This window comes from Pan troglodytes, chromosome 11 (genome assembly GCF_028858775.2).
Source record: "Pan troglodytes isolate AG18354 chromosome 11, NHGRI_mPanTro3-v2.0_pri, whole genome shotgun sequence".
Taxonomy (NCBI): Eukaryota; Metazoa; Chordata; class Mammalia; order Primates; family Hominidae; genus Pan; species Pan troglodytes.
The window spans coordinates 113,929,244-113,956,225 of NC_072409.2; the positions used below are offsets into that span (position 1 = coordinate 113,929,244).

The 26,982-nt window shown below is 38.7% G+C and overlaps 1 long non-coding RNA gene across 2 annotated transcripts; it reads right to left on the reverse strand.

Annotated features, from left to right (window-relative positions):
• LOC104007805 (uncharacterized) lies at nucleotides 1-26,901 on the reverse strand. 2 transcript variants are annotated; one of them, XR_682117.5, is made up of 4 exons: nucleotides 26,683-26,901; nucleotides 25,822-25,927; nucleotides 22,360-22,526; nucleotides 1-12,317 (listed from the first exon to the last, which is right to left on the reverse strand). It is a non-coding gene; the product is annotated as an uncharacterized LOC104007805 (long non-coding RNA). The 2 variants fall into 2 exon arrangements; XR_682116.5 differs by lacking the exon at nucleotides 25,822-25,927.
• Nucleotides 26,902-26,982: the final 81 nt, after the last annotated feature.

Consider the following 26,982-nt stretch of genomic DNA (forward strand, 5'->3'; position numbering starts at 1 on the left):
TTAAAATACTTTAAAAATATATTCACTTATCAGGGGTAGATTTTATGACATTTATCAACTGACATTACCTGTAGCCACAGTTACCTAATATTCTGCAGTTCTCTTGGCCCATATCAATGTCAATTATGTTCCCAAGAACTTAAGACCAGAATGTTGAGCTATTATTTCTAATGCTAACATCATAAATAACTACTTACTAATTGAGGAAAATAATAGTGAAAGCATAATTTAATGTTCTAAATAAATGACTATTCTTTTAAACAGCCTTCAAATGCTATCATCACTGGTCTTTAAGCTATTGCAGACTATGTATCAGTCTTACTTAAAATGGTACCATTGAAAGTTCTTATAATAACCACTGGTTTAAAAAATACATAACAATCTCAGAACCTCTGGTTCCATGCATAAAGTAAACATAATACACTGGAACGCATGTTTGAATGGATTACCCAAGATCACCCACTAAGATTAGAATGGTGGTGTCCACATTCCCAGTCAGTAAACCATTTACTATATAACAGTTTTCCTTAAAAGAAGAAGAAAAATGTCTCCAAGATCATGTTCTGCAACTCACTGATAGCCGTCAGTGACCAACTAAAGAAATGGGCTCAGCACCATCCATTGCATGCTAATGTGCAAACTTTTATTAACTGCTCAAAGTAAGAAATGTATTATGTATCATGACCTGTTATACACATACTTATACAGTGAATTGTATCAGTCAGGGTCCAACCAGGAAAACAGAAGGAATTTAATTCAGGGAATTGGTTACATAGATGATGAAAGAGCTAAGAAATAAAGAATTGAGTAGCAACAGTAAGGTGTCAGTTATCCCCTCTAGGCTTTGAGAAACCAAGAGATAATTAATGAAGCCCAGAGACCAGAGTCTCCTGGTGAAACCTGAAACCATGATGATTCTCAGAGCGATGCAGATCCAACTGTTGGTAGAGATGCAGCTAGAGGCAGAAAGAGAAGAGAACACTCTGCTTGACAAGCTCCAAGACGGTTATCTTCTACCTTAATATGTCCTCAGAGTTCAGGACAAAGGGTGCGCTCAATAAATATTTATTAATGATGATGATGGTGCCCATTGTCAGCACAGCTGTTCTGCTTTCTATGATAATGAGAAAGCATTAGGGAGAAAATTCACTCCAGTCCTCCTCAAATGCTGCCAAAAGTCCCGCAAGATTCACATACATCCTACTCAATACCATAGACATAATCAGTGTTGGAAGGAAGGAAAGGAGGAAGGGAGGAAGGGAGGGAGGAAGGGAGGAAGGGAGGAAGGGAGGAAGGGAGGAAGGAGAAAAGAGGAAAGAAAAGAGGGAAGGAAGGAAAGAAAAGAGGGAGGGTAGGAGTGAGGGAGGGAGGGAAAGAAAAGAGAAGGGAAGGGAAAGAGAAAGAAGAAGAAAGGAAAAGTAAAGAAAGGAATGAAAAGAATCAAGGCTTATTTTGCATTTTCACATAATATATTTTATTTATGATATAGCAGAGATAAATGTGAAGCATTCTATTATGAAATGTCTTGAGACAGACAGCTTTAACAGTGAGTAGCAGACGAGTCCAAATTGGGACCCAGGCTTTGTAAATCTAGCCAATGCATTTTAGTCATATCATAAGCAGTGTAACATGATGACTGAAAGCTTGGGCTCCCAGGTGGTGTTGCCTAGGATAAAATTTCAACTCCACCAACTACTAGTTGCATGATTATGGGCAAATCACTCAATTTTTCTGTGCCCCAGTTTACCCATCTGTGAATGAAGGCAATAGCAGTTTTGTTCTGGAAGATGTTTAACAAACGGCTCTCACCCCAAAGTCTCGGATTTGTAGCATATTTTAATTTCCATCATGTAAGTACTGCCACAATGACTGATTTCAAGCTACCAACAAAGGCTCACAAAATTCCTGAAAGTGTAACAATCGGCTCTTACGGATATCTTCCTTACAGGGTTGCTGTGAATATTACATGAGTTTGTACATACAAAGCACTTAGGACTGGCCTTGGCACATCATATACTTAGTCTGATAAATATTCACTATTTTTCTTATACCATTTTAGCTTGCTTTCTTCTATGGAAATGGAGGATAGAAATAGTATTATTGAAAAAAGCAGTTGCCTTGCTTTTAGTTCATTTCAGCCCCTTCCTAATCACATGCTTTTTGTTCACTACTGCCAAGCAGCCCCATTGACTTATTTGAATTTTCTTTCCTTTTCCTTAATTCATTTTTTTTTTTTTTTTTTGGAGCATTCTAAGAATCAGAGGACTGGCTTAAAGCCACATACCAGGAAAAAAAAAAAAAAGGAGTTATAGAAAGTAAGGATAATCCCAACTGAATAATTTTCCCTGAATAATCATTTTAGGAAAGACTTTAAGTACCACCTCAAATAACTAGATATAAAAATTTGTTTGGATACAATTACTTTTTTCCCCATTTTGAGGAAGACTATGAATTGTACTCCACCTAGCCTCTTTTCAAAATAATTTTATTCCCTGGTGTTCTTCTGACACAAAATAAATAAGAATTTTCATTAAAAAGAATCTCAAAATATATTAATCTGGACAATGTGACTTTCTGCTTTTTGGTTTCTGTGGGCATATCCATGACTTCCATTTACAAAATATCTGCTTATGGATATTATAATTTGCTGGGTGTATCCTCAGAACTAACACTTAGGCAATAAACATTGGATACCTATGGAAAACATGGTGTTTTTCAATAAAATGTTGGCCAGTCAATAGCTCTGTTCATCAGCTAAAAACCCCAGACCCCAGCATGTTTCTGTAGAATATCTTGTTCTTTCTTGCTCAGATGTTTTGTCACTCCTTTGTTTTACAACTTTTGAATTCACCATTTCCTTCTCCCACTTATAAAATGGTTTGTAACTTTGCTTTTGTGAACTTCCTGCTCTTCTCAGCCACTTTCTTTGTTGTTCCTTTCCTCATGTTGCTATTTGTTACTTCTGTTCAACAGCTAGGGAGTCTTTTAATTACCAAGTGCCTCCTTTTATCATTGGAGGAATGGAAGAGGCATTGAAAAGTTGAGTCTACAATCCCATGCAAGCCGCCTGCTTGAATCCTCCCTCTCTAGAGAAAACAGAAGTCTCTTCCAATCTTCTCCCCCCCATGTCTCCCCCTCCCCTACAACAACCCTGGCAATCACCTTTCCACTTTCCATCTCTGTGATTTTGACTACTCTAGGTATGTCATATAAGTGGAATCATAGAGTGTTTGTCTTTCTGTGAGTGGATTATTTCACTGAGCATAATCCCCTCAAGTTTCTTGCATATTGTAGCATATGACAGGATTTTCTTCCTTTTTAAGGCTGAATAACATTCCATTTTATGGATATACAACCTTGTGCTTACCTCTTCATCTGTTAATAAATACTTGGGTTGCCTTCATTTTTTGGCAATTGCACATAATGCTGCTGCTATGAACACAGGTTTACAGATATCTGTTCTGGTTCCTGCTCTCAATTCTTTTGGGTATAAACCTGGAAGTGAAATCTCTGGATCATATCATAATTCTATTTTCAGTGTTTTCAGGAACTGCCATACTGTTTTTCATAATGGCCATACCACTGTATATTCCTACCTCCAGCACACAAGGGTTCCCAATTTCACCACATCCTTTCAGCACTTGTTATTTTCTGGTTTCTGGTTTTTATTTTTTTAATTGATAGTAGCCATTCTAATGGGTATGAGATGGTATCATCTACCATTTTTATATTACTGATCTTTGTTAAAAACTGGAATGTTTTTAAGCAGAAAGCTAAATGTCAAATTTCTATCTTTCACCATGTTGATCCTATGCTCATAATTTTCAAAATCCCTTGAATTTTGGTTGTTACTGCCATTTTCATTTTTATGCTAAGGCACATGACTTGGTTTCCAAGACCAAATCAGAGACTGTAAAATCTACTTGAATTCTGTGATGTGCTTGTTAATAACATCTCTCCACTTTTTCCATGGTAAATGCCATCCTGCAGGACCGTCTAGGCTTGGTAAAACTTCTCCAGCTGGAGGGCAGTAGGCCACTTCTTCCTGTACAATTAAACTGCTTATGGTTGACCTTTCTATTTCCTTTTTGTCAGCTTTATTGAGGTATAATATATACTTAAGTGTAAAATTTGATGAGTTCTGACAAATCCGTGGAGTACTGAAACCACCACCAAGGTCATGATACAGAATGTTTTAAGGGGTTATTATTTGACTTCTCTGCCTTAATTAATTCAACAAAACAGAAACCTGGTATATATACACTATTATTAACAGTAGTATAAACTACTGTTCACAGGTAATAAACAATATCACTCCCATATCTTTATCCTTGTCCTGTTATTGCTAAAAGATTCTTTAGAACACAAAAGGAAGATAGAAAATGTGTGGAGAGGAGCCCGTAGGAGAGGACAGGAGAGAAGGGAAGAGAGAAGAAAATAGTATGTTTATTCTAAGTTAACATATTTAAATAAGAATAACACTAGACTATTATTATGATTTTGTTTCTTCCTCCTCCTGTAGTAAATGGCTATATCCCGGTGGTCTGAATAATTTATCTTTCACAAGACAGTTTTTTGGTTTTTTTTTTTTTTTGCCTAACATCATGCCTATAGACTCATAAGTAGGTTAGTTACTTGCTTGCTTTCTTCCTTCTTTCCTTTTTGTTTCTTTTCAGAGATGCCACTCTATGAAATGTGGTTATTTACTTATTCTTGATTAACAATTTACTTTGAAATGTCATTTCTCAATGGAGGAGCATTTATATCGGTCACATCAAATTCACTTATTTTCTATAAGTTTTACTTTTTATTCAAGAAATACATGATTGAGCATTTACTCTGCACAGGATATTCCATTATTCTTTCAGGAATTTTATTTTACATCCAACAAACTCTTTACTTAGCATTTACTATGTATCAGGCAAGTCTTTCTCTTATCTTGCTTAGAGCTAAATTAGAAACTAAGTTTTTTCCTTTTCCTGCACTATCTAGGATGGCTTTTTCTATATTCAGGCCACAACTTTATGTAGCATTTGTTAACATTTTCCCTCTACACAAATAGCATTGTGTTCTTTAGTTCAAGCAAGGCTTGGAATTTGTCAGACTTTTTTCAGTTTTCTTCAGAGCTTATTATTTGCCTTTATGTATTTTGGAATTTTGCTTTAATTGTTTTAATTAGAGGTCTGTTAAGTTACCTTGGACTCTATATTTAAACACTTCTATCCCAAATCTCTTTGTCTACATATAACTCAATCACATCCTGCACATCCTGGCACTTCTGAAGTTTCCATCTTGGGACCTGATTCTAACACTAAAATGATGCCTTATCCATTCTGATGCTTGAGTCTCCAATATCCAGTTTCCCCTGAAATCCCAATAGTTCTTTGTGTGTAATAGGCGACCAGTATTGACTTATCTTATAGAATTTTAAAAGTCAAAAGAACTTTATGGATCAAAAACATAGGGGTAAATTTTCATGATCTTGAATTTGGCAATGGTTTCTTATGCATGACACAAAAAGCACAAGCAACAAAAGAAAAAAGAAATAAATGGAACTTCATCAAAATTAAACATTTTTGTGCTTCAAAGGACACTATCAAGAAAGTGAAAAGAGAGTGCACAGAATAGGAGACAATACTTGCAAATCATATATCTGATAAGAGCCTAGTATCCAGAATATAAAAGAACACTTACTACTCAACAACAAAAAGATAAAAACAACCCACTTAAAAAATAGGCAAAGAAATTGAATAGACATTTTTCCAAAGAAGGTATATAAGATGATAGTGGTGATGATGGTATCAAGGCTTTTCAAATGAAGCAACTGAGCAAGAGCCTTAGTGGATTGATTGATCCATTGTTTAAAAATATTTTGAGTGCCCCTTTTGTGACTGGCACTGTGCTAGGCTAGGAATTCAGTGATAGACAAAAACAGATGCTGTTCATCTTTCATGAAACGATTTTGGGATGGAGATAGACACTAACCAAGTCATCAACCAACTGCAGACTGAGGTGAATTCTATGAAGTAAAGAAATACTTTCTATGAAAATGCAGAGTAAAGAAACTTAGTCTAGACTAAGGTTCAGAGAAGGCTTGCTTCTCGGAGCAATTTTTGAGCTGAGATCTGTGGAATGGGTAGGAGAGGTGGGCAAGCAATCTGAGAAGAGAGATCAGCATGTGCAAAGCCTATGGCAGAGGAAATATGACATTCAAGGGCATTCAAGGACATGCAATATAAGGTAGTTTTGGTTGGAGCAAGCTGCACAAAGAGGAGATGAGGCTGGAGAGACAAGCAGGGCCTGGTAGGGCCTCCTACATAGGCCCTGATAAGGATATTGCTCTTTATCCTATGGGTGATAGGAGTAGGGATGGATAATGGTTATCTTTAGCCTAGCAGTCAAGAATGGACTGGAAGGGGCAAGAGTGGATGGGGAGTGAAGTAGAAGTTAGGAAGCGTTTGCAGGAATAGATGATGGTGTTTCTGAGAGGTGGTGATAGAGATGGGGAGAACTTGAGCTAGACCTCTAGAACAGGAGTACAGTTAAAAAAGGAAAGGGGAAGTCTGGCCCAGGCAGACCAACACCATGCACAGAGACATGGAGGCATTAAAGCATGAAGCAGAAGTTGAGTTTGGTGAACCCTTAGGTCACTATGGCAGAATCCATGGAAAGGCCATGGGAAGGTGTTGGAGCAGTCTATAGGAATCAGATCACTGTGGAGCTCATTGGCAAGTTCGGACCTTATCTTGGTGGACATGGGAAATTGTAAAGCCATTTAAAAAGGGAAATGTGACTACCAGATTCACATTTTACAAAGATTATTCCAGGGGTGGCAGAGAATAGATTTAAGAAGAGTAAATAGAAGGTAATCTTGAGTATTAAACCAGGAAGCTGGATAGCGGTCAGTTGCAACTGCTCAACCTGAGAACTAATGAGGATCCGGACCACACAGTATCATGAGGATGGGAGAATGAGATGCATGTAATACTACTTCTGAGACAGGACCAATTGGTAGTCACGATAGTCGTGATTTGTTAAGCCCATGGCACATGTATAACCCCAGAACCTTCTCACCTACTGTCTCATGGGTCCTTGCCTGCTTAGTGGCTATGGCACTAAACAAATAAAAAGACGCCATTGGAACAGAGTCTCTGACAAGATTCTGCTTCCAGAAGTTCCCCTCATTTTGTTGTGACACTGTCACCTATCTAAACTACCAGTTCTTTAAGGAGAGGGATGATGTTTTATTTCCAATTTCATATCCCACCTCTGTTGCCATGTTTGCCTCAAAGAAGAGGTTCAATAAATACTTGAATAAAGTATATGACTTTAAAAGGCTTATTTCTCAGTGTACCTGCCACACTGCTAACATCAAGGGGTAAAAATAAACACATGTTAGAGAATTATGAAACTCTGAAGACCTCACTGCCTAACTTGCTGATGCCTTAGCTGTTTTTTTAAGACAAAACATTGCCCTCATTCTGCTCATGCGCATAAAAATCTGTCATTCTTATCACCAAGGTGTGTCGGTTTTAACTGATGTTTCACTGTCAGATCTGTTGTAATGTGCACAGTGGGGTAAACCAATATGTGATTTAAATGAATTGAAAAGCTATCTCAAGCTCAAAACACCTATGAAGAGACTGTCACATCAACATTCAAGAAAAATGGGTCCAAAAGTTTATTTGAACTTGTCTTTCAAGTTGTGTCAACTCCATCTCAAGGGTTCTACAGTAAAATAAAGGATGTCCTTTTTTCTCACAATGTACCTGGCTTATCTGATATAAATTCTATGTATCAGACCTCTTATCTTCAATGATGTAAACAGATCCCATTGGAAAATCTGGTTCTGAGACTGCTTGCTCAGAAGATTTTAGTCTCAGAGAACTTTTAGTCAAGACATAATTCCCAAAAGGCAAGGCTTTGAAGATATTGGGGATAGGGATAAAGCAATTAGGCTAGTAATTCAGAGATTAGAACTTACATTACCAGTGTTTAAAGCTTAATAATGGCTTTAACAAAGAATAGTTAGATAAGTCTCAGAAAGGAATCAGAGCAAAAGAAAAAAGTTTATTTGATGTGTGAACACTAAATAGTCTCTAATATACACTGGTATGCGTATAAAATTTATGCATGCATATCAGCCAGTTTGGTCTGCTAATTATGATACAAAAATATGGAAGAAAGGTCGTAAAATTTCTTTTAGAATTAATTTGTACAATCCAAGAGATACATGCTAACATTGTCACATGGCAAAACCTCCTAGATCTGTAGGATTATTATTTCCCTTCATGATCTAAGGCTACTTTCAAACTAGTTAGCCTTCCTGTTGCTGATTTAGGAGATAGAAATGGGACAGTATGGTAGGGATAAGTGTCCAGAGAGGAGTAGGAAGAGAAAAGACTCAGGTAATGTATTGGACGACATGTAATATTGTGTCCTGGGCTGCGTTAGTAAGGAATCTCGTCTTCTGTCTTCCAATTAGTAGCAGCAAGAACTCAGCCACCAACAGGAGCTCTGCGGGTGGTGGAGACAGTGGGGTCAGGGTATCTGTTCTCCTGGTTGAGCTTCCAGGCAGCATGCCTCCTCCCGAGGCCACAGTTTTTCTGGAGGCAGGGGATGGGGTGTCATTTTGTAACATCACTTGCCCTGGGTTCTGATACCTACTCATTTCTCACTCTCTCATGCCTACAGCTGCTAATGGATCTCCACCATTGATATCCTTGAAATGCTTGCAGTGGTGAACAACTACTCTGTTAATTTCCCTGAACTCTGCCCATACCTTTGTAAATGTCCCTTCATTAACATGCCTCAAACCCTTTTGAATGTACCGGCTGCTTTCTGCTTGGAACTCTGACTGACGCAATTGTCTTCTAACATAAATGGAGCATTAAGCTCTAACAAGGTGATCTTGGAAAATCCCAAGGAGATAAGGTAACAATTTTTACTGACCTCTTTCTTTGGCCTTAGTAATAAAATAAAAATGAATGCTTAAAATATAATCTGTGGTTAATTATTGATGGAATAATGTTATCCTCATTACTGCCTGCTCTTTTCTGGTAAGCCCAGCTCCTCAATTAACTAGAAATACAATTATGAAACAACTTTACGAATTAAGTATTGAACATGTTACATTTGAGATCCCTGATGGACAGTCTAGTGGTAATACTTTGTAAATGTTAAAGATGAAATTGTTTGTCCCTGAGGCGTGAGTTCTACATTGCAGGCAATGTCCAAGCACCAGCTGGAAAAGCAATGAATCACTTGTTGAGCTTGCTGATTTTAAGGTCTTTTCCAATATGTACTTTTATGATTTTAAGTTATAATATTTTATCATCGTAATATTTATTATGAAAATGTTGGCTATTCAGTTGGATATTTTAATAAAATGGAACATGAACAATACACACACAGATGTTTAAGCACAAAAATCTTAAAGAATATTCCTATCTTCAATATGACATGGTGGAAACTGGTCTCTGGAGAGAACTAAAACTCTGACTCAGTGCCAGTTCTCAACAAAAAGCTGTATGTCCTGTGGAAGTTACCTAACATCTCTGAGTCTCGGTTTTCTCACATTTTTCTCATAGAGCAATGGTGAAAATTCAATAAGCTAACATCTAGGACAAATTTAGGTGCTCTATAAAGGTTTCACATTCACCATTAAACTGTTCTTCCTGTTACGTTAATTAATAGTGCAAAGATAAATAAGAGCGTGTTTAAGAATTATTTTCTAAATTGAAAAACCGCAAAGTAATGATCAATGCGTCAACTTTAGCATCTCACAACACGACATGACCTGGCAAATACATTGTTTAAGGAGTCTTTCCCAAGAGAGCTGATATTTTAAAATACTAGAAACAAATTCTCTTTATATAGTGCTGCTATCCATCCTATAGCCATTTTGCACTTAGAGCATCAAAACACTCTAAGCCAGGCATTATTATCTCTATTTATAAAGGAAGGAATTTATAAGGGCAGATAACCTCACTCATTATCCTATAGAAAGTAGTCTTTCCACTAACTCATCTGGACATTTTACTCTGGTTGGGAAAACAAGAAGAAAAATTTAAAAAATTAAAAAAATCAAATTACATATGGCAGCATAGACATGCTACATGAGTGAAGCCAACTCATTTCTAAGTACAATTAAGAATTTGTGGGGCAGGAAAATCTCCCTGCCCCATAAATTCTTGGGTGGAGTATTCTGGCAATAAGATAAACATGTAGTCTGTAGGTTCAGCAGAAACGTAACCAAATCCTGGCTGTTTCATGTCCAAGTCGTGTCACTTTGGACAAACTCTTCAGCTTTCTATGCCTCAACTCCCTCATCTGCCGAACGGAGGTTAAAATAGAAACTACCCATTGGGTTATTATGAGGTTTAAATGAAATAATCTAGTTAAAGTGCTTATTATAGCCCCTACTGCAGAGAAAAAGTTTAATAAATAGAACTGTTATTATTACAAGACAAAGCAACAGAGTCCCACTGGAGAACTAATTTGCTGAGAGCCACAGAGCTGGTTGTTGACAAAGAAGAGACTGGAGCCTAGATCCTGTCCAGTGTCCTTTAGTTATGAATGAACCATCGCTTAATTAGGTTTTGAAACGTAGGTGATAAGAACTTCAGCTAAAAGAAAGAATGAGGGCTAGATAACGCGCTATCTATCTGCAATCTGTGGACGTTGCTTTTCTCAGAAGCAGACACGTCACAAGTACCTATGCAGAAAACATAAATAAATCACATTCCTTCCAAATGTTCTTGCCTTCCTCCTCTGTGGGAGACTGCCTCACAGTTAAACACCTTATAACATGGCTCACTTGTGATTTCAGTGACCAAATTCCCTTCGACAGGTATAAAAAGGCACAGGCTTAGAACACATTTGGCTCTTACCGTGACTAATGCCACAGTGAGGCCTCAGTGTAGACAGTTCTGGCAGGACAGAAATGGATGCGGAGATTAAAGAACCAAAGTAAAGGCTGCCATCATCTTCGAGACTAGGCTGTGCTCAGTTTTATACGCACTCCTTAACTATTTTGAGTCACCAGGGAATTATCACTCTCAGCCTCAATTAAGAAAGCATTTTTCTAGTCAAATGTTGTAACCAGGAGAACAGTAGCTTTACAACCAGTTACCATAACATCCTTGGCTAATAGGACAGGCTCTTTAACAATGCATTAAGGCTGAATGAATTTGGGCAATCAAGAATAAAATAATAGTGAAACTTTAAAGAAGAGTGTGCTTAAGATTATTCTTCAGGCTTTTCTCTGATTAGTTTTCTTCTGTTAGAAGTATTTGTTGTTCATTGCCTTTTAAAAATCAGTTCACATGGATCCTAGTCAATTGCAGTGAGCACAAGTTGACCCAAAATCATTATTAGGCTCTTGCGGCGCCATCTTCCTGACTTTTCTTGGAATAAAAGTAGAGCCTCCCTGGGTTTAGAAACTGCTTTTCTGGTTAATGAGGACTGAACAGTTTTTATTCCTAATTACGGTAGTCCCTTTTATAATGTCATGTTTCTAGAAGCGATTGGAACATTTGCATCTTTAAACACCAAGGCAGCAAAAACAGTTGTAGCATATATTAAACTCTGAGTAATTATAATATTCTATTTAATTCTTTCAGACTGGGAGAGAGACTTCCACATGAACTGTCTGCAGATTCCCAGAGAGTAACAGAGGAGAACTTTCCAGTACAATGTTCATGAGAAAGCTGCAGTTCTGAGGACCTGCATATTAACATAAGTGATGCAAGAGCCTAGGAGATGCCTTTCTCAGCTCTATCAGCTTGAGGAATCTATTCATTCCTCCTCTTTCTTAGAGAATAAGGCGGCCTCCTGCTGCTTCTCTGTTAAACATAAGGAATTTAAAACTCACCAGTTTAGAGGGCCTTGCTTAGATTATATGTCTGGATTTTAGCCAATGTATATGGTGTTGATATGGAATTCTCAAAGTATATTAGCCAGCAACATTCCTCTGCTGATTAATCCTTTTTAGGTGATTCTGCATACTCAGTTTGTATCCTTCTAGTTGGTTCCTCTCTGTTTTTACTTTATTCCAGTTACTTAACTTCACCTTTAAAACCAGGAGGAGTTTGGTAGTCACTTTTCCCCTTTAGCAAATATGATGGGTAGTAGCTGCCATCTCAACAACGGTGACAAAAGACAGAAGGAAACGATATATCCTCCCTTCACCTTGAGTCACTTTCCATGCTAATTCAGGCAAGACTTACTTTTAGGAAGAGGCCAGCATGGTATGACACTTTAGCTTCATGCCCAGCATTGCTACCTGTGTCATCTTTGAGTCTTGACTTCCACATCTGTAAAATGGATAAGTCTCTGTAAAGATCAAGAGATAACACATACCAAGCACCAAGCTTGGTACACAAGGAAATGCGTGTGACACGTTAGTTGCCTTTCCTTTTCATTTTAAGGTGGTCAGATAGATCACTTAAAAGTCTGCTTAGGAAAGAAAATTTGCAATGGTATCCTCAAAAACTGTTAACCAGTGAAATGTTCTTTGGTAAGTAATTACAGAAAATTGGATAACATTCTAAATATGAAACTTGTTTCATGTAATTAACCTGAGGCCTTTTAGGCAACAGGTGGCAAGAATAGCCTATATAAGGAATGTGTGATCCAGCAAGAGATAAGCATCGGCCTACTTACCACCAGGGGACAATATCAGGCTATAATTATTGTGTAAATGCTACTTATGAAATACTGGCCGCAGTGACGTCAGACCCCAAAAGAGGTATGCGGTAGTTTTTTTCTAGTAGCATCCAAAGAGGGGGCATAGGGTGGTGGAAAGAATATTGGCCTTTGACTCCATGTCCTGTTACCTACTTGCTAATTAAACATCTCTGAAACTGAGTTTTTTTTGTGTGTGTGTTTAATCTGTAAAACGTGAAAGGGAAATTTTAATTGCCTTTCAGGTTGACTGGAAGCCGAGATTATCAAACTTCTATGTGTGCACAAAGCACCTGAAGACCTTGTTGTAATGCAATCTGGTTCAGGAGGCTTGCAGCGGAGCCTGAGATTCTGCACTTCCAATAACTCCCAGGAAATGCCAGTGCTGCTGGTTTGAGGACCACATTTGAGAAGCAAAGATTTAGAGGATTATACGAGATATTATACATGTAAAAAGGACTTGTAGACTCTTGGGTACAACAGATAGAAGGGAATGCCATTAATAGCAGTATTCACATACAGTATTCAACTTAGAATGAAAGGATGTGAAAGTCAGTAGAGTTACATATTTTCTCTAATATGTATTTTCTCTAATATGTAACACAACTGACTTTCACATCCTTTCATTCTTCTTTTCTGTGCTTCTAGCAGTACCTGTTCAATAATTAATTTATTTTATTTTATTCCAGTTACTTTAACTTCACCCTTAAAACCAGGAGGAGTTTGGTAATCACTATTCCCCTTTAGCAAATATGATGGGTAGTAGCTGCCATCTCAACAATGGTGACAAAAGACAGAAGGAAATGATATATCCTCCCTTCACCTTGAGTCACTTTCCATGCTCTTCTTTTCAGTGCTTCTAGCAGTACCTGTTCAATAATTAATTTTTTAGTGTAGTTAAGACGGGGCCTATGGAATATACCATGGTTTGCACAACATACATATTGGAAAGAAGAAAAGGAGGGATAAAGGGAAGGAGGAAGGAAGGGTGAAAGGATAAAAATACACAGTGTTTAATGCTACAGATGGATGTCTCCTCTTAGAGAAACGGGAATGTGACAGAAGAAATGAAGACAGCCCATTAACATATTACACTGAATATTTGAGGACAGTCATAAATAAAGACAGATTAAAGATATTTACATTGATGATGGGGGAATTTAGGGATGGTATTGTGAATAGATATGGCTTGATAAATTCCAGAAACTATCTGTGATGTCTCATCTGTCTATATCAGGGGTCCCCAGTCCCCAGGTCACGAACCAGTACTGGTCGGTGGCCTGTTAGGAACCAGGCTGCACATCAGGAGGGGAGCTGCAGGTGAGCAAGCATTACCACCTGAGCACCACCTCCTGTAGGATCAGCAGCAGCATTAGATTCCCATAGGAGTGCAAACCCCATTGTGAACTGCACATGTGAGGGATCTAGGTTGTTTACTCCTTATGAGAATCTAACCAATGCTGGATGATCTGAGGTGGAACAGTTTTATCCCGAAACCATCCCCACCCTGCCATCCTGGTCCATGGAAAAACTGTCTTCCACAAAACTCGTTGGTCCCTGGTGCCAAACGGGCTGGGGACTGCTGGTATGCTATATCTACTCAAAGACCCCTGGAAGAGATACAAAAACATGGAGAAAATATTTTTGTCAAAAACATTACTTTTAGATCTGAATCCGAGACTACGGACCTTATCTATGAGTGAACAGCATTTACCGAGCACTCACTGTGTGCACAACATGATACCAAGTACCCTTCCTTTTTCCATGGAACTCAACTTCATGATTGTGCCACTGCACAGCCAAGTGGTACCAGGATCCAAGAGCAGGGCTACATTGTCTTCTCATCATTTTTGGCAAGCTGGCTTTACCTTCTAAGTTTCAAAAGGACTTCAGAGGTAATCCTCAGTCACTTTCTACTAATATTTACACTAACCGAAAAAAGACAAGCATTTAAAGGTAAATTCCCCTCAGGATCCTTTATTCAAATGATATACCTCACCACATCACCCAGTCTCAAATTGCACCCTCTTTCACCCTGTCCTCACATGAGCCCTCACTCCTGCTCATGTTCTCCCTAGCACTTGTCAAAAACTCTGAAGTTTTCTTACTTATTTTGTAATCATCTGTCTTCCCCAGTCAGACACAAACTCAGAGAGCAGGGAATTTTTTTTGCCCTGTTCACCACCGTATCCCAGCAATGGGAATTGCGTCTGCGCATAGCAGGTGCTTAGTAAATATTTGTTAAAGGAATAAATAAACAGGTAGATAAATGCTTTAGCAACATTTTATTAAAGACCTTTAGAGAAGGGACCGTGTGGTTTCGTTTTTCCAGAGCGCATCCCTGGAATTCTGGAAATCGGTTAACTCCTTTTCTCTCAAATAAATAACTTTCTGTTTTCAGTAAAGATGGGAACCAATATAATATATGGCCCAAGACTTAATTAATGTTTATTTAGCAGTGAACATGAATAGGACACATTTTTTTTTTCTGTGCCTCTTCCAAAAGCAAGGTGCTCATGGAGCCATGCAAGGGGCTCTCTGGAGACTGACTTACCAGAGAGCTTCCTGGAGTATACAAAGCGACTGCTGAGTATCTAAGGGATCTCTTTTTCTCTTGTCTTGGTGACCAGACAACCACAGGAATAAAATTGGGGAAGATGGCTAATCTTTCTGCAGGCATTCAGGGAGAGAGAGCACCTCTGATGGTCCTCATCTCCCACAAACACCCTGGGTAACCTTCAGCATCTCCAAAGGCAGAGAAGTGTGGTAAGAAATGCCAATCCCTAACTCGAGATTTCCCAGGGCTGTGTCAGGTGAATCCCAATCAAGCCTCAGTTGAGACAGTGCTTCCCTCCTTCAGTAGACCACCTATTTTTTGATGTGTTAGAGCTCTGGGCATTCAGTTTCACCCCAGGGTCATTTGGAAGCTACTGAGATGACCACGGTTCCCTGTGTTAACCCTTCAAGGGTAGCACTGATGGTATCTAACAGAGCAGAGTGTCACAGTGACCCGACCTTGGAAAGGGTTTGGTGAGAGCTGAGCTCCAGTTTGTGAATCCTATTTTCAGTCTTCATGCAGTTTTAAGATTTAGCTCAATTTCCAGACCATCCCCTACCCAGGCTTGAAAGTGGCTTTATTTCACACTTTGCGGTAGGAGGTAAGTGGGTTTCTATGTGAAAGTGATGGTGCCAAAGACATTTATGAACATTAAAAAATGTCTGAACATGGCTTAAAGCCACTCAGCCTATTTCTCATCCTGCGCCGTGCCTTGTGGAGCGTATGCAAGTTCAGAGCTCTCTTTGAAATCAGTGGCAGTTATGAGCTTGGAGCAACTCTGTGGGGCACTGAGCAATATAATAAATGAACCCCTTTGAAGACCAACCATTGTAGCTGGGCTCTTTTTTTGCTCTCCAGCACTGATTTCTCTGGGTGTTCTGTGGGGCGGCAGGGAGTGGCCCACCAACACAACATTCTCTGGTTTTCAACCTCGGTCCTGAAAGGTGGGAGGGGTTTAGGAAAGTAAGTGCTTCTATTTCCTTAAAGAATTGGCCTAAACCCTTTTGCTGTTCACACCTGGGATAAGCCATCCCATGCCCACGTACCTTCAGTTAAAACAAAACAAAGGCTTCCTTTCATCTGCGTGTGCTTACTGGTTTATGCAGCAACAAAACCAGCAACGATAACAATAAGAAAAACAAAACAAGTCTGCCAGGAAATAAAGCAGACTTATTTGTATATCAGGGGTTTTTCCAATTATTTATTTAGTTAAAAGCAGAGAATTCAATCTGGGATATTTTTCTTGTTTCTCCTGTGACATTGCAGGCCAAGCTGATAATCTGATACCAAGATGAAATTTCCTGAATATTCTTAAAAGGGAATTAAAGCTTTTTTTAAATTGACTTTTGACTAAATATTCCTAAATGGCTGCTATCCATATTTCAAATAGCTCAATAAGTTAAGTATGTTCAAGTTGCCCTTGAACACAGTTAAGAAGACTGAATCATTTGGCCTTATTTTTATTTCTTTTTCTTTTTTTTTGAGACGGAATCTCTCTCTGTTGCCCAGGCTGGAGTGCAGTGGTGTGATCTCAGCTCACTGCAGCCTCTGCCTCCTGGGTTCAAGTGATTCTCCTGCCTCAGCCTCCCAAGCAGCTGGGACTATAGGCATGCACCACCATGCCCAGCTAATCTTTGTATTTTTAGTACAGATGGGTTTTTACCATGTTGGCCAGGATGGTCTTGATCTCTTGACCTCGTGACCCGCCCGCCTTGGCCTCCCAAAGTGCTGGGATTGCAGGCATCAGGCGTGAGCCACCGCGCCTGGCCATTTGGCCTTATTTTTCAAGTACAAATGTGAATGATTGCTTGAATGCTACTGCCTGCACTGGATGCAGATTCAACTATTTTTGCAGAACCTCTTCTTTATTTCTCACAATCACACTGTGAGATCAATATTGTTAACCCTACTTAGCAGATAAAAGAACTGAGGCCAGAGAGTTCCAATGGCAAAGAGCTGGTGGCAGAGTTGGTGTCTACACCTAGGTTCTTTGACCCTCAAATCCAGCCCTCATTCCCCTGCAAAATTTGGCTATTTCTCAAGCTACAATAATCTGTCCCTCTCTCCAATTAAAGTAACATGTTATTTCTTCACAGTGAGAAGTATTTGAGCAAATACTGAGTCATGGCCGAGTCCCTGTAGGGGCCTGATCAAGAGTGATTGTAAGAAATGTCAATATCAAGTGAAATGGACTTCAAGGAAACTTTCATTTCCATATAAAAATGTGGTATAAGAAAGTTCATTTTACTATCTTTGAAACTATTTCTAGGACAAAAATAGACAGAATAATCTTTATAGTTATTGACTGGTTGAAGATCTTTTGTTTACTTTGTTATATTCAGCCTCATTCCCAAACCATGCCAGGTGAATATCAGATGAAAAATAAGTGAAGTGTAGTTAAAGAACAAATGGAAAATAATATTAAGTGGAAACCAGAGGGAAACTAATACATGCAAAGGCACACCACACTGAAGATGAAGGCAAAACACAAAAATAAAACAAAAAATATCAGTTGTAAGATAATAATAATAACTAATATGTATTAAGGACTTATGATTTTCCACACATAATGCTAAACAGTTTTACACTGATTGTGTCATTTAATTCTCACTGCATCCATATGGAGCAGGTACTGTTATTTTTGCTAATTTATAGATGAAGAAACTGAAGCATAGAGAAGTTAATAGGCTCAAGATCAACCAACTAATAGATGATGGATGCTGAATTTGAAACCATGCATTCTGGCTTCAAGACCATACAAACAAGCAAACACATTGCCATTGCTCATGCAAAACCAATTGTTTCCTGGCATTTGGGTCTAAAAGAAATGGCTCTGGGCCGGGCACGGTGGTTCATGCCTGTAATCCCAGCACTTTGGAGGCCGAGGTGGGTGGATCATGAGATCGAGACCATCCTGGCTAACATGGTGAAACCCCGTCTCTACTAAAAATACAAAACATTAGCCAGGCGTGGTGGCACGCACCTGTAGTTCCAGCTACTCAGGAGGCTGAGGCAGGAGAATCACTTGAACCTGGGAAGCAGAGGTTGCAGTGAGCTGAGATCGCACCACGGCACTCCAGCCTGGGCGACAGAGCAAGACTCCGTCTCAAAAAAAAAAAAAAAAAAAAAAAAAAAAAAAGAAATGGCTCTTTGTGCCCTCATGAACGGAACATAAATGGTACCGAGGCCAGTGCCTGTCCTTTTGAACAGGCTCCATGATGCTAACAAGGCTGAGAGGGCTATGGCTGTTTCTTGTTGGGCCCCTCAATGCGAGCCAAGGCCCCATGCCAAAATGCAATTCAGTAAAAGTGAATAATAGTAAAAGGGGCCAAAACAATATGGCTCAAGTATTTAGTTTGATGGTTTACCTTGATCTTGAGATATAATCTAAACTATCTGGAGAGATGGATGGACTTCATGTCCTTCAGGCAGTCCTCCATGGAGCCTCCTTAGCTGTAAACATTCCTTGAGCACTGCTGTGCTGAAGGAAAAAGAAAAATCATAACCATATAGAATGGAGATCATAAATCTGGAGTGAAACTAATCTCAGTTGTGCCTTCAATGTTACTCAGCAGTCCTATTACATGTGCTTCTCCCATTTCCCTCAGCTGCTGTTCTAAACTTTCTCCACTCTTCAAAACTCTCAGTCTTCTCTTTTTTGGGATGACCTCGCTTCTAATTTAGGGACTCTCAGCTATCAGGAGCAGCTTCTTTCATTTCCCTGTCCATTCACCCATAAGCCCACCTGTGTCTGCATCCAGTTTTTCTTTGTCCTCATTTCTAGCAAAACACAATTTTCCTATCAAAGACCAGCCCATCCACTGGTGCTATGGAAATTATTCTACCTTGTCTCCTTAGGAAATTTGCATTATCAGTGTTCTTTTCTTAACTTCTGTGTCCCATTGGTTATTCTCCATTAGCTAAGAACATGTTCATCCTTTTCATTAAGGAAAAAACCCCTTTAGTAACCCATTTATTTAGCACCCTCATGCCTCTTCCTTTGATAACTAATTTTTTTAGAAAGTGCAACCTAAATTTGCTATCTATGATTCCACATCATCCACTCACTCTGATCCATTCCAACCTGGCTCTACCCATATCACTGCAGAGACAGTCTTGCTTCACCTCCTAACCCAATGGAATAAGTGTTGTTGTTATTCTGACTCTTCTTCCATTCTTGGAGCTCTGGCTTTGCCTATTTTCTCGTTCACCTGGCTTACCTCCTTCCTCACTGGCTGCTCCTCATCCAGTGCCTTGGTTGGTTTCTGTTTCTTTGCCCTCCTTTTAAATGTCAGTGTCTTACTGTCCATCTTTATTCACTTTTGGGGGGATCTTGTCCCTACCACAGTTTAACATCTAAAACTCTACCCTAAAGAGAAGTCAAATTATCTCTGTTTGCAGATAACGTGATCGTATATTTGGAAAAACCTAAACATTCCATTGAAGAAACATTAGAGCTGATAAATTCAGTAAAGTTGCAGTATACAAAATCAGCAGACAAAAATCAGTAACATTTCTATATGCCAACAGCAAACAATCTGAAAAAAAAATCAAGAAAGAAAAAGTAAATCAAGAAAGTATTTGTAGCATTTACAATATCTACAAATAAAATTAAATTCCTAGGAATTAACCAAAGAAGTGAAAGATCTCTACAATGAAAACTATAAGACACCAATGAAGGAAATTAAAAAGGACACATAAAAAATGGAAAGATACTTCATTTTCATGAATTGGAAGAATCAATATTGTCAAAATGTCCATACTGTCCAAAGAATCTACAGATTCAATGCAATTCCTGTCAAAATACTCATGACATTCTTCACAGAAAAAGAAAAAAACAATCTTAAAATTTATATGGAACCACAAAAGACCCAGAATAGCCAAAGCTATCGTCAGCAAAAGGAGCAAGATTGGAGGAATAACATTACCTGACTTCAAATTACTCTACAGGGCTATAGTAACCAAAACAGCATGGTACTGACATAAAAACAGTCACCTAGATCAGTGGAACAGACTGGAGAACTCAGAAACAAATTCATACATCTACAGTGAACTTCTTTTTGACAAAGGCGGCAAGAACATACAGGGGGAAAGGACAGTCTCTTCAATAAATGATGCTGGGAAAACTGGATATCCATATTCAGAAGAATAAAACTAGACCCCTATGTCTTACCATATTAAAAAAATCAAATCAAAATACATTAAAGATTTAAATCTAAGGCCTCAAACTATGAATCTAATGAAAGAAAACATTGGGGAAACTCTCCTGGACATTGGTCTAGGCAAAGATTTATTGAGTAATACCTCATGGGCATAGGCAACCAAAGCAAAAATGGACAAATCAAGTTAAAAAGCTTCTGCACAGCAAAGGACACAATCAACAAAGTGAAGAGACAGCCCACAACAAATCAAAACTACAATGAGCTATCATCTCATTCCAGTTAAAATGACTTTTATCCAAAAGTCAGATAATAACAAATGCTAGTGATGATGTGGAGAAAGGCGAATCCTTGTATATTGTTGATGAGAATGTAAATTAGTACAACCATTATGGAGAATGGTTTGGAGGTTCATCAAAAAACTAAAAATAGAGCTACCATATGATCCAGCAATCCCATTGCTAGGTATATACCCCAAAAGAAAATAAATCAGTATATTGGAGGGATATCTGCATTCCCACATTTATAGCAGCACTATTCACAATAACCAAAATTCAGAAGCAACCTAAGTGTCCATCAACAGGCAAATAGATAAAGAAAATGTGGTACATATACACAATAGAGCACTATTACGCCATAAAAAAGAATGAAATCTTGTCATTTGCAACAGCATAGATGGAACCAGAGATCCTTATGCGAAGTGAAATAAACCAGGCACAGAAAGACAAACATCACACGTTCTTACTTATTTGTGGGAGTTAAAAATTAAAATAATTGAACTCATAGAGATAGAGAGCAGAATGATGGTTTACTAGAGGCTGGGAAGGGTAGTGGCGGACTTGGGGTTGGGGAGTGGGATGGTTAATGGGTATTAAAAAATAGAAGAATAAGTGAGATCTAGTACTTGATAGCACAGTAGGGTGATCATAGTCAATACTAATTTAATTGTACATTTAAAAATAACTAAAAGAGTGGCCAGGCGCGGTGGCTCACGCCTGCACTCCCAGCACTTTGGGAGGCCGAGGTGGGTGGATCATGAGGTCAGGAGATCGAGACCATCCTGGCTAACACGGTGAAACCCCATCTCTAACAAAAATACAAAAAAACATTAGCCGGGCATGGTGGTGGGTGCCTGTAGTCCCAGCTACTCAGGAGGCTGAGGTAGGAGAATGACGTGAACCCGGGAGGCAGAGCTTGCAGTGAGCTGAGATCGTGCCACTGCACTCCAGCCTGGGCGACAGAGCAAGACTCCATCTCAAAAAAAAACAAAAACAAAAACAAAAACAAAAAACTAAAAGAGTGTAATTGGATTGTTTGTAACACAAAGGATAAATGCTTGAGGTGATGGATACTCCATTTACCATGATGTGATTATTATGCATCATATGCCTATATAAAATTATTTTATTTTATGTACCCCAGAAATATACATACCCACTGTATACCCACAAAAATTAAAATTAAAAAGAAAAAAATGGGAAGAAAAAACAGAGTATAGTAAAATAAATAAATAAATCTCTTTCCTAAGCTCTAGTCCCTTCCATACCAACTGTTTTCTGAATAGTTCCATTTCGATATCCTACAGGCTTTGCAAACTCAGTATGTCCAGAATTGAACTCGTTAATCTCCGCTTAGTTGTCTATTCCCAGTTACTCTACAAAACCTATTCTTCTTTCTGTGTTCTTTACATTATATTTATATATTTATTATTTATTTTTTTGAGACAGAGTCTTGCTCTGTTGCCCAGACTGGAGTACAGTGGCATGATCTCAGCTCACTGTAACCTCTGCCTCTCAGGTTCAAGAGATTCTCCTGCCTCAGCCTCCTGAGTAGCTAGGACTACAGGTATGTGCCACCTCTTTACATTATATTTATACTCTTTATATTAGTGAAGGTTTCGACTCTCTACCCAGTTTCCCAAGCCAAACGTTTGGGAGCCTTTGACTCCTTTCTCACCTTCTAAACAATATATCCTATTTATTCTTCTTGCATCTCTCCCATATTTTATGGGCTATGAGGTCACTTGATGAAGTCCGTGAACTTCCTTAACTACTGCAATACAATGCATGACATTTGCCTGGCCTCCAAGAATTTTCTTCTCCAATTCTCCTTTCACTGTGGCCCTGGAACTCAAAGAAAAATTTGATGTTACTCCCTTGATTACAATTGATCTTTAGCATCTTGTAACTCAGCACACAATTTAAAACTTTTTGTCTACCTGGAAAACACCTATTCATGTTCCTTCTTCCTCTGGGGAGATTTCCAGGACGGATTTAGACATGTTATCCTAATCTGCCATTCAACTTTGGGGATCATCCGATTCTCGTATTTTCATGTTTGCAAGTCTGATTCTCCGGTGGTTTAAATGACTTGAGAGCAAGTCCTTGCCTTCTTAACTTTGTATCCATGGCATGTAGTATAGTTTTAGTGAATGAAGAAAATGTATGTGTGTGTGTGTGTGTGTGTGTGTGTGTGTCTTTATGTGCGTGTGTATTTTTATGTACATAATTGCAATGCAATGACTAGTAAAAAAAAATTGCCTGGGGAATCTCAAAGCATGCCCTGCCAAAATTAAAATCAGAATGCCTACTTGATTACGTATATAACTTTTGAGACCCACTTAGGGATGTATCCTGACTACAATTTATGCCACAGTAAGAATGTGTTCCACCACCGAAACATGCGCACACTTTTAAGAGCTCTGTATTATGGTGGTGATTCTGCTTAATGTTTTTGACCAATAGACTCCAACAATCCCCGTGAATTAGCTGCAGTATACGTCGGAAAAGAGATTAGGTGGGGTCCGTGTAATACTCTGCTGAGGCGCTCTTCTTTAAGGGAGACCGGTTTCAGTATTTCTAACAATAGACCCCTCAGCTCCCACAGATTTTTCAGACGTTCATCTGAGTCCATCAAATGCTGAGGCTGAAGAGACACAAGCCCCTTTCCACGATTATAGCTGTCACCACTTGCCTATGTGTAGGGTCGGGGAAGACCGGTGGCATTTTCTTTTTTAGAGAGATGTTTTTTACACTTGTTCTCTGAACTTTCTCTTTAATTTCTCTCACCCCAACAAGAGACCAACATTAATTATTTCCTCATAGTAAGTCTTTCTCCTTCTCAATGGAAATACTAAATACAAATTGGAAGTATTATACATTGAGTAATGAAAAAATGTTAGGATTTACTAGAAAAGCTAAGAGATCATTTGTATTTAATAGTTGCTGTTGTTACCCAGTGCTGTGGAGGGAGATGATTTGGCATGGACTCCCATTTGCAAGCTGGGTAACCTGAGGCAAATCTCTTACCCTCTGTCTCTCATCCTTTGTTTCCTGTTTGACACTGAGGTTTGTTTTTCAGGGGGAAAAGAACCTCTAACTTAATCTGCCTATTTAGGGTCTTTTGTTCCAGTCCCTGTGAAAATTCAACCCCCAAGTAATTTGTCACTTCAGTCAATATACAATTAACACACTATTGGAGGTTTATTAGCTGATAACTTCATCATTGCCACATTTTTTCAAATTGATTTAATAATGGATGAAGCTAGGCCTAGAAGATGCTTTATGCATTTGACTTCTATCCTGGCTTAGGGCCTCATTAAAATTTGAATTTTGATGGTTAGCTTGTATTTTAACCAATAAACTAATTATCCCTCTACTTTTTAATCCTTAAAAGAAAATCAAATTTTTAATTAAAACAGAATCAGAAGAAGTCATAGTTTAGAAGGATGCAAATAACAGGAAAAGAGGGAAAAAAGCAGATTGTCAATGACTCTTAGAGAAATGTGTGCTATGGCAACTGGTATTTATTGGTCAAGACCAAAGTAATTTACAATTTTTTTTAAAAAAGATATTCATATTTTTGCTTATTAGTGCTGTGAAGAATCAGTACTACAAATGGCACGATTAAACAAGGGATGCCTTTTTTTTACCTGCTTCACAAAATTGTTATAAGAATTAAATGTGGTAACATATATGAAAGCAATTTGCCAATTACAAAGTTCTCCATAAATGTGTAGTATTGCCACAGCAGCCATTTCTTAGAGACTATCAACTTTTGGGTCACTAATTTCTATGTGGCTTCATGGGCTTTAATTCAATGAGTTTCAGGAAACAATAGGCCTTGATCAGTGCTGCAGAATGTGCCCCCATAAGAATACCAAATATACCGCCTGCAGAGTATTTTATTTGCTTTAAGGCCAAAGATCTTTTTCTTATTTTAAAAAATACATAAGACTTTCTGTTTATGAAACAATAAGTGGCACTGACATCTCTCAAGACTGAAAGCACTATTGTCTCATTTTAAGAACCACCTTCTTATTAGGAGAGGATGTTGTTGGCAGGAATGAATAATTAGGTAACTGTTTGTGGGCACATTTTCTTCAAGTCCCAAGGGGAACGTACAATTGTAACATCTCCTTGGATTATTTCACAAACATATGGCAAATGAAGCACCTGAGCCAGATGTACAAGCATATTATAGTATGTCTGTTTTAACTTAAAACTGTGAAATACATCAGATGGTGAAGTTATTTTGGTTGTGAACATCCATCATGGAAACAGTATGGAAGCATCTTTTCTTTATTGTCCATTTTACTTGGACTGGAAATAATCAAGAACAAAACAATTTGGAAATCATCATTTGCAGTACAAGATTCCAGGTAAATTCAAGACCTAATGAAGTACATGGTCTGGGTTTAGCTGGGCCTCAGACATCCCCACATAGTTTGTTAATGCCTATCACCAATATTCACTGCTGGCAGGCCTGGAGTCTCAGATTACCCATGATTACTTTCAGTTCTTTTTTTCCCCTTCATCTTGTGTTTTTACTCCTCTGGACATGCATATATGTTATTTAGTAGGTATTTTTTAAATAATGAGAATATATTTTCTACTGATTCAGTAGGGAGTTTTTGCTGTTTTTATTTTTAACCCTATTTTATTATTACAACATTGGTTGTTTATTTTACTAAACAGTCATCATCTGGTATTGGCTTCTTGGAATCATAGTAATCTAAGCAGAAATGCCCATCCCATTTGCTAGTGGGAACACTATATTTTAAAATGAATGGTATACTTTTTAATCTGAGTTACTCATGTTTCAGAATTAGAAGCTATAGATGCCACAGAACCCACAAGTGTACAGTAAGAAAATAAGAATACACAGGCACGGGCAACTATATTTTCCCTTCAATGCATATGCACAAATGCCATTAGCATTAATGAATTCCCTGCACATGTACTTAAGAGAATGTGGACCAAGTCACAATGTAATCTATTTCTTTATCCAGGTTAAAAAACGTGGCAGGGCGGCGGGGCTTGCACTGTACTCCTGAGCTTTTCCTGAGAATTGGAATTATACAGGGCTGAGAGCATGCAAACAGTTTGGTGGCAGTGACACCAGGGAAAAGGCACTTACTTTTTACAGCCAGTATGGCATACAGCAGAGATTTGGGGGTTGAATTACTATGGTTGGCAAATGTTGAAGCTGACAATAGAGGTCCACAGAGTCCTGGATATTCTGGCTTTGTGTTGCATCAAAATAAGGAAACAAAATATTTATGAACTTAATTCTGCCTCTCATTTTCCCTTCCTTGAAATGGCAATTCTCTGCATGATGATATGTATAGATGTGCAGTTCAGATGTGTTCCTAGCCAACACAGCATTTCATAATGTGGTGCACCTGTGTTTTCTTGGTCACCCTGTTGTCACCAGGGTGTGTTAAAGCACTCTCTCCAAAATAATTGAGTAGGAGGCAGGGCAGGGAGTGTCAGGGAAGGGGGCAGGATCTCTCCTCTCCCTTTATTTCTAATGTCTTCTCATTTGGAAAGCCTTGGAAAGTAGATTTAATTTCAAGTGACAATGTCAGGTTTATCCCAGTTCAGAGATGTTGATAAATCCTGGTATGGGACTGTGGTGAGCCTGTGTGCCCTCATACTCTACCTGTCTCACAGGGATGTAGCTATATTTATAAAACACACATCTAATATTGCAGAACTGCTAAGGTCAGGGCATCTGAACCACACAGTATCAGGCATACAACCACACAAAACTTTGCATCGCACAGAGGCCCCCTTTGTAAAGCTGCTAACCCAAGAAGCTCTCTCCCAGATCAGTAAGGCCTCCAGTGTATGAATGACCCTTAACCTTAGCAAGCCCAGCACTCTGATGAGTCTGAGAAATGGACTTGTAGCATTGGGAGAAGCCACAGAAAGCTAAACAAAATGACTAGCAATGAAGGCAGACAACAAAACAAAGATACTGAATTTGTGCCCTTACCTTCACTTTCCCCCTGAAGATTTAAACTTCTGATGGTAAAAGCAATAATATTCTGACCTTAAAGGGCTGAGGTTCTGTGGCTGGTGGTTGTTTAAAGGATCATTCCTCAGCGGCATTGTATCACCAGCCCTAGCAGCGGCGGCGGTGGCGACAACAACCACAAAAACTGGAGTTCAGTCATATTGGCATCAGATTCTGGAAAGGGGAGGGCAGGGAGAGAGGGAGTCTATTGGCCTAAAAAGCTGAAACATCTGCTGGAGTTATTAACAGCTTTTTGGCTGAGTTCAGCAGCAGGGCACC